Source organism: Physeter macrocephalus, chromosome 20, assembly GCF_002837175.3.
Source record: "Physeter macrocephalus isolate SW-GA chromosome 20, ASM283717v5, whole genome shotgun sequence".
Lineage (NCBI taxonomy): Eukaryota > Metazoa > Chordata > Mammalia > Artiodactyla > Physeteridae > Physeter > Physeter macrocephalus.
Genome location: NC_041233.1, coordinates 8915988 through 8925137, shown reverse-complemented (window position 1 = coordinate 8925137; position 9150 = coordinate 8915988).

Below are 9150 nucleotides of genomic sequence, written 5' to 3'. Positions count from 1 at the left end.
TGCCTTATCTCTCAGGGGAGGATTCAGGAGAGGTGACAGGAATTCAGAAAGCAAGGTTTATAGATCTTCTAGGCTGCTTGTGCCACAGGCTTCCTGGTTTGGTTCCAGGATATATGGAACTTCAGTAGGTAGCAAATGAAGAAAACAGAAAAACAGGAGAGGGTGCCAGGGTGTTTATCCAGTTGTAAGCCACTCACTAGCAGAGGTAATAGTCAAGCCAGGATACATAACTGCAAATTTTGTGCTTGGCCTGTCGTAGGACTCTACACTGACAGGTAGAGCAATAGCAATTCATAGCACAGGCAGCTCAAGAAAACCCTAGGCATGAAAGGCATAAGTCGATATAAACCTTTTGTGTGACTAAGGAAAGTGGTTAGGGTTAGAGGTAATACCAGTAGCAAAGCCACAAAAGCAAATAGAGAAAAGCATCAAATAAATGCCATCAGCATGTTGCCTGAGCATGGTTTGAATAGATGCCCCTTTGTGGAAACTTTGGGGAATGACATAGCTGTTTTTTCCCACATGCTGGCCCTCAAAGGGGCACTAAACATGGCCCTGTACTTTGCAAAGGTATCATTATCATCCAGGCCTCATAAGCTGAGCAAGTATGGTTAGTGATCCACAGGCCAGAGTGTCTAGAATGTAGTAAAAACTTAAGGCTATCATCCCAGTTAATTTTGGCTCTGGAGGAATCCATTATATATGGTCCATTTAGGGCAAAGTAATCATAACTGTACCACATTAATCATTTTCCTCTCATAATTTGTTGGGAAGTATTCTTCTGTAGATTAATATACTTAAGGAACAATGTGCTAATTTTTTAGCATCAAAGATAAAGCTAATAGCTGGTTATTTTTCTCTAATGAATTGACCTTTGAACACAGAAAATATCTCCAGATATTTTTCAAATTGAAGCATTTTTCATTACTATCTGCACCCTAGATCAATTGGGGAAAAAGCTGAGTCTCCTAGCCCTGGTGAGCACAAAGTTTATATTTCTCAAACTCCAGGCAATATGGTACATGTTAATCATGTCTTATATGAAATTAATTGTTCCACATTACCCAATCAGGGGAGGAAATACAATTATGTCTGTTGATTAAAGCAGATATAATAACAAAAATGCAGACTAATGTATGCATCCTATTATATCAGGCCACATCAAATGACATGATTGGCTAGTCATGGGCCTTATCATGTAGGGTACATCTTTATAGGCTATGCCATTTCAGCATAAATAATTCTCTAAATGTCTCAAGTTCTATCACCAAAACCCAATGACAGTGACATCACCAAAAATGGCAAAATAAGGACCTCTGAAAATGAACTCCTCCCTAACAGAAATTATTTTTTAAATTGCAAAATTGTTATTTTCAGAACTCTGAAAATCAACCAAAGATTTGCAATAACCCAGGCAAAATTTATTCAAGAAAAGCAGTTGTATCTCAGTAAGCACAGAAACTTTTTGTGGCATTTTAACTTGCCCCATGACATCCCGTGCTCTCCAGCTCTGTGGCAACCTTGAAAAATAACAATCCACAATCCTGATGCAGCCTGGTAGCCATTGGAGGGAGCAGAAGAGGACTGGATCACTTCCAAAGCCTCATTCCCAAAGAATTCCCATTATTTAACCCCTTGGTAGTTCCCTGGAAGGACCCCACTTACAAGATTGTCTGTATTTGACCTAGTCTGGAGCTCACTCAGAGCAAAAATTCTTCACCTGGGGGTGTTTTTCAAAAACAATTACAGGCAAGTGTCTTAACTTCACACTGCTTGACATAATGGAGTATAATAGCTGATGCAGACAACAGACGAGAAAGATTGAAAGGAAAAGCTGAGGAATGAGATGTCCATAATGTTTTTGGAAAGTTATGCCATATTCTGGGAACCTAGAAAGCCATACACAGGTGTACTCGCCCAAATAAGACCTGAGAGAGCCCTAAGCTGTCAAATCTAGCTAACTTTGAAGCTCTACATAAGCGTGAAGGCAAATGCACAAGTGTTACCTGCCTTACTGAGTGCTGAAAACATGCCTGGACATAAACACAAAGCCCCTCAGCAAAACTGGGGGATTTATTGGTTCCTACACAAAGCCCCTCAGCAAAGACTGGGGGATTTATTGGTTCCTGGCATTTAAGGAAATACCAGTTCAATCATTATTTAAGCCAAAATAAAGCTAACAGAGTAGAGATTTCAGTGATCATATACAAGAAAAAATACTGACTTTATAGAATTAGTTCAAAAGTTCCTAATGATAAAACAAGCAGACTCTGGAAAGGGGGAGGATCTGGTTTCTAGAGTTGCCACACTGTATTATTTTAAATTTCCAGTTATCAACAACAACAACAAAAATAGAGACATACAAATAAACAACAAAGTGTGACCCATACATGGGGAAAAAAATCAATAAATAGACATGCTTCTTAAGAATGCCTGAACATTGGAATATCAAATAGAGAATATCATTAAAGAGACAAAAATTACCTATAGACACACACACACATATAATATGTACACATTCTGAATTTGAGAAGTATGATAGCTCAAGTAAAATATTCACTAGAGGGACTCAAGAGCAGATTTGAACTGGTGAAAGAAAGAATTGATGAATTTGAATGTAGCCCAATTGAGATTACCCTGTCTGAAGAACAGGAACAAAGTATGATGAAAGAAATTTGACAATCTCAGGTATGTGTAAGCCCCATCAAGAACATGAATTACACAGTGAGAGTCCCAGAAGGAGAGGAGAGAGGGGAAGGGGCAGAACTTTTTGAAAGGATATTATGTCTCAATAATTTGAGTATAAAAATCATGTAAAGTATATACTCTGATCACAGTGGAATGAAGTTAGAAATCAGTGATAGAAAAAATATTGGGAACTTACACTATTTAATGGAAATTAAACATATGCTCCTAAATAGCCAATGAATTTTTAAAAATCACAACAGAAAATTGAAAATATCTTCAGATTAATGAAAATGAAAACAGTTGCAAAACTTGTTCTAAAACTACACTCCAAACCTTATGATGGAGTACAAGCAGTAGTTAGAAGGAAATTCATAGCTATAAATGCCTATATTAAAAATGTAAAACTTCCTTAAGAAAATAAGCTAAGCTTCCACCTTCAAAACCATGAAAAAGAAGAGCAAATAAAACCTAAAACAAGCATAAAGAAGGAAATAAAACAATAGAGCAGAAATAAATGAAATAGAAAATAAGAATTAAAAATTGAGAAAAAAAATTTAAAAAGGAAAGTTGACCCTTTGAAAGGATCAACAGTGGACAAACTTTAGCTAGACTGACTAAGAAAAGAAAAAAGTAAGGAGATTCTAATTATTATGATTGGAAATGAAAGAGGGATATTACTACTGACCTTAAATAAATAAAACAGGTTGTAAAGGAACAGTAGATAACCAAATTCCTAGAGAGACACAAACTACCAAAACCGATTCAAGAAGACATGGAAAATCCAAATAACTATAACAAGTAAAATACTGAGTCAGCAAACAGAAAAACGTCCAACAATAAAGAGCCAAGGACTCTGTTCATTCTCTGGTGCATTCTACCAAGTGTTTAAAAAAGAATTAATGCCAGTTGTTCTCAAAATCTTCCAAAAAGAAAAAGAAAAAAAGAAGAGCAGGGAACATGTCATAATTATTCTTTGAGACCAATATTGCCCTAAAACTAAAACCAGATAAAGACATTATAAGAAAAGAAAAATATAGACTAATATCCCTAATGAATATAGATGTAAGAATCCTCAAAACTTTGAAAACTTAAACCGAACGATACAAAAAGGATTATACACCATGACCAAGAAAGGTTTATTCCAGTAATGCAACATTCAAAAACAGTGTATCTTATCAATTGAATGAAAAAAAAATTACACAGTCATCTCAAAAAACATGGAAAAAGCATTTGAAAAAACCGATCACTCTTTCATGATACATACATTCAAAAAACTAGGACTGGAAGAGAATTTCCTCAACCTGAAAAGAGACATCTATGAAAAACCTAACATCATACACAATGGTGTGCGATTGAAAGTATTCACCTGAAGATCAGGAACAACACAGAATGTCAGTTGTCATTGCTGCCTTTGAACATTGTAGTCGAGGTTCTAGCCAGGGCAGATTGGAAAGGATGAAGTAAAAACTATCCTTATTTGCAGATGACAAAACCTTATATATAGAAAATCCTAAGAAACTCACACACAAAAACAACTATTCCAGCTAGTAAACAATTTCAGTGAGTTTGTAGAATAAAAGATTAATATACAAAAATAAATTGCATTTTAATGCACATGCAATGAACAATCTGAAATGAAATTAAGAACACTATTTTACTTGCAATAACATTGAACATAATAAAATAGGAAAATTTTCACAAAAAACATTTAAGACTTGTACACAGAAATCTTTCAATTACAGTGTTGAAAGAAATTTTTAAAAGCCTAAATAATTAGGAAAGGATACCTTATGAATGGTTTAGAAGACCTAATATTGATATGGTGGCAGTATATTCCAAATTGATGTACATATTAAAGGCAATCAATTCCTATCAAAATGTCAGGTAACTTTATGAAGAAATGAACAAGTCAATCCTAAAATTCATATGCAAATGCAAGAGAGCCAGAACAGCCATATAAATCTGAAAAAAGAACAGAGTAGGAGGAATCACACTTATGAATTTCAAACTTACCAAAAGCTAAAGAAATCAAGACAGTGCAGCACTGGTATAGGGATGGATCTACAGACTGGAAAAAGATTGAGACTCTAAAAATAAACCCATGCATGTATAGTCATTGGCTATTGACAAGGCTGCTGAGAGAATTCATTGTGAAAAAACAGTCTTTTCAAAAAATGGTACTGGGATAACTGTATATCCACTTGGAAAAGAATAAACTTGGATCTCTAACACATGTCATATAAGAGTTAACTCAAAATTGATTGAAGACCTAAGTTTAGGTGGTAAAACTATAAAATTACTAGAAGAAAACATAAATGTAAATATTTGTGACTTTGAATTAGGCAATGGTTTCTTAGATATAACACCTAAACCACAAGCAATAAAAAATACAACATATATTAGACTTTATCAAATTAAAAAAAAATTGGTGTGTCAAAGGGTATTCTCAAGAAAGTGAGAAGCTAACACACAGAACAAGAGAAAATATTTGCAAATCATATATCTGATAAGGGTCTAATGTTCAGGATACAAAAAATCTCACAACTCAACAATAAAGAGACAACACGATTACAAATGGACAAAGGATTTGAATAGACATTTCTCCATAAAGATTTTATACAAATGGCCATGGATATTTTATGCAAATGGCCCAACATTGTCAGTCACTAAGTAAATTAAAATCAAAACCACAATGAGGTATTTCATACCTACTAGGATAGCTATAATCAAAAATGGAAAATAGAAAGTGTTGATGAGGATACAGAGAAATTGGAACCCTGAGACACTGGGTAGCAACTTTGGAAAACAGTTTGGCCATTCCTTAAAAGGTTAACAATAACGTAATCATATAACCTAGCAATTCCACACCCAGATATGAATTCAAGAGAAATGAACATATGTTCACAAAAATACTTGTATACAAATGTTCAAAGCAGTATTATTCATAATAGACAAATGTGGAAAAAACACAAAAGTCTATCAACAGATGAATGGATAAACAATATATGCTATATCTATATAATGGAATAGTATTCATTTATAAAAAGGAGTGAAGTATCAATATGCTACAACACAGGTGAACTTTGAAAACATGTTGCTAAATGAAAGAAACCAGTCACAAAAGGCCATATATTGTATGTTGTCATTTATATTAAATGTTCAGAATAGGAAATCCATAGAGACAGAAAGTAGATTACTGATTTCCAGGGGCCAGAGGAAGGCAGAAATGGAGAATGACTGATAATAGGTATTCTTTTTGAGGGTAATGAAAATATTCTGGATAGTGGTGATGATTGCACAACTTTTGGACTGTACTATAAACCTCTGAATGGTTTAAAATGGTGAATTTTATGATAGGTTAATTAAATTCCAATTAAAAAAAATCTACATGCAAGGTTTAAAAAGGCCAAAGCAAAAATTATAGGGAACTTGTTTTCTAACACACATGTTTATTTCTAATCCCTACTGTAACTCCAAAAAATAATTTTTTAAGATGTAGTTATAAACTCAATGGATGAGTTGCATGGTATGTGAATTATATCTTCATAAAGCTGTTTTTAAAGTATAAACACATGAAAATAAAACAAGTGATACCAATAGACAGGCTTTGTCAACAAATTTTTGGAGGTTGGAAAACTGGCAAAAAACAGGCAACTAGGTTAACAGAGTAAAAAAAAAGCTGAAACCTAAGGGCTTGCAGAAGGCAATGTAAAGAGAAGCAAACTAATCCATACCACGAAATCTAGGAAATGATAAAGAATAGGGACATCTAGTTACCCCAGAAGTCATAGGTGAAGTGTGGCATTGAAAATAAGATGACTTTTTACACATCTGTATAAAGGACAGTTAGAATTTCAAGTTCCTTTTCATACCCTAGCAGAGACCAGCATTCATCCTTTGGAGAAATTGAACTGGAAGTCTCCAGATATGTCATGCAGAGAGTGTGTGTGTGGAACTGTACCCAAAACAGGGAGATACCGAGAGATTCTATACAATGTTGGTGACAGTCTCTTCCCCAGCCCTGTTTCCCTGATTCACTCCCAGTCTGCAGGCATGCTTGCTATCTTCAGGCAAAAGATTAGAGAGCTTTCTCCTGGAAAACCTTCTAGAATAAGAAAGAATACTTACTGTTACTTATTTTTAGGTATCCCACTGTGATGGTTAATTTTCTGCGTCAACTTTGCTGGGCCACAGTTAGTCAAACATTATTCTTGATCTTTCTGGGAGGGTGTTTTAGATGAAACTAACATTTAAATTGGTGGACTAATTTAAAAGCAGATTTTCCACCATAATGTGGGTGGACCTTATGCAATCAGTTGAAGGCTTGAATAGAACAAAATACTGACCTCGCCTGGACAAGAGGGAACTGTGCTAGCAGAAGGCTTTTCAACTTGAACTGCAGTCTGGGTCTCCAGTCTGTCAGGTCATCCTGCAGATTTTGGACTTGCCAGCCTCGATGATGTCATAAGCCAATTCCTTAAAACCTCGATGATGTTCTATCTATCTATCTATCTATCTATCTATCTATCTATCTATCTATCTTTATCTCTCTCCCTCTCTATGTCCTTCTACTGATTCTGTTTCTCTGCCTTACTCTAATAACACACCTGCAAAGAAAAGCTCAGATTACCATCCTACCCATTACCAAAGGTCCATCATTCCCATACATGATCAACATAAAATTTCACTCTTAATAATGCTTCAAGCCTAAAATACTTACATTTGAGGAAAACCTGTGAGATCAAATGAAATAGATCAAAGAGGGTTTCAGAAGAGAAAATAACAATGCAAGAAGAGGAAAAGTTTTACAAATTAGAATAAACCCTCATAGCAATGAGAGAAGATAAGTTTTCCATTACAGAAGAAGAAAAATAATAAAAAGGAGTAGATAACAAGAAAAATTTCTTAAGTTAAAAATATGATAATAGAATTTAAGAATACAGTAAGTTATACGAAGCTATTATTGAGAAAATCTTCCAAAAATACATCATAAAGAAAGCTGGGAAATAGGAGATCAAATGCACGATTAAATAAACAGATTTTTCAGACATGACAGTTCACAAAAATTAACCTTATGAGCACCACATTCATTCTCATGATGGTAATGAAAACTGTATTCCACTAAAATGGACAGTGTATCAGGGAAGATTACCTAGAATCCAGGAAACAGGATCCAACACAGGATTCAAGCAATGGGACTTCCCAGGATGTGAATGACTGGCACAGCCAGGAATAGCTGTGGCCTTTGACTAGAAAACAATCAGTCCAGGAAGGAACAGAAGAACAAAATCCTCCCAGAAGGGGACTATAAGCCAAACTTTTTTTTTTTTAACATCTTTATTAGAGTATAATTGCTTTACATTGGTGTGTTAGTTTCTGCTTTATAACAAAGTGAATCAGTTATACATATACATATGTCCCCATATCTCTTCCCTCCTGCATCGCCCTCCCTATCCCACCCCTCTAGGTGGTCACAAAGCACCGAGCTGATCTACCTGTGCTAAGCAGCTGCTTCCCACTAGCTATCTATTTTACGTTTGGTAGTGTATATATGTCCATGCCACTCTCTCACTTTGTCCCACCTTACCCATGCCCCTCCCCATATTTTCAAGTCTATTCTCTAGTAGGTCTGCATCTTTATTCCCATCTTGCCCCTAGGTTCTTTTCACCTTTTTTTTTCTTTTTCTTTTTTTAGGTTCCATATATATGTGTTAGCATACAGTATTTGTTTTTCTCTTTCTGACTTACTTCACTCTGTATGACAGACTCTAGGTCCGTCCACCTCACTGCAAATAACTCAATTTCGTTTCTTTTTATGGCTGAGTAATATTCCATTGTATATATGTGCTAAATCTTCTTTATCCATTCATCTGTCAGTGGACACTTAGGTAGCTTCATTGTCCTGGCTATTGTAAATAGAGCTGCAACGAACATTTTGGTACATGACTTTTTGAATTATGGTTTTCTCAGTGTATATGCCCATTAGTGGGATTGCTGGGTCATACGGTAGTTCTATTTTTAGTTTTTTAAGGGACCTCCATACTGTTCTCCATAGTGGCTGTATCAATTTACATTCCCACCAACAGTGCAAGAGTGTTCCCTTTTCTCCACACCCTCACTGGCATTTATTGTTTGCAGATTTTTTGATGATGGCCATTCTGACCAGTGTGAGATGATATCTCAGTGTAGTTTTGATTTGCATTTCTCTAATGATTAATGATGTTGAGCATGCTTTCATGTGTTTGTTGGCAATCCGTATATCTTCTTTGGTGAAACGTCTATTTAGGTCTTCTGCCCATTTTTGGATTGGGTTGTTTGTTTTTCTGATATTGAGCTGCATGAGTTGCTTGTATGTTTTGGAGATTAATCCTTTGTCAGTTGCTTCATTTGCAAATATTTTCTCCCATTCTGAGGGTTGTCTTTTGGTCTTGTTTATGGTATCCTTTGCTGTGCAAAAGCTTT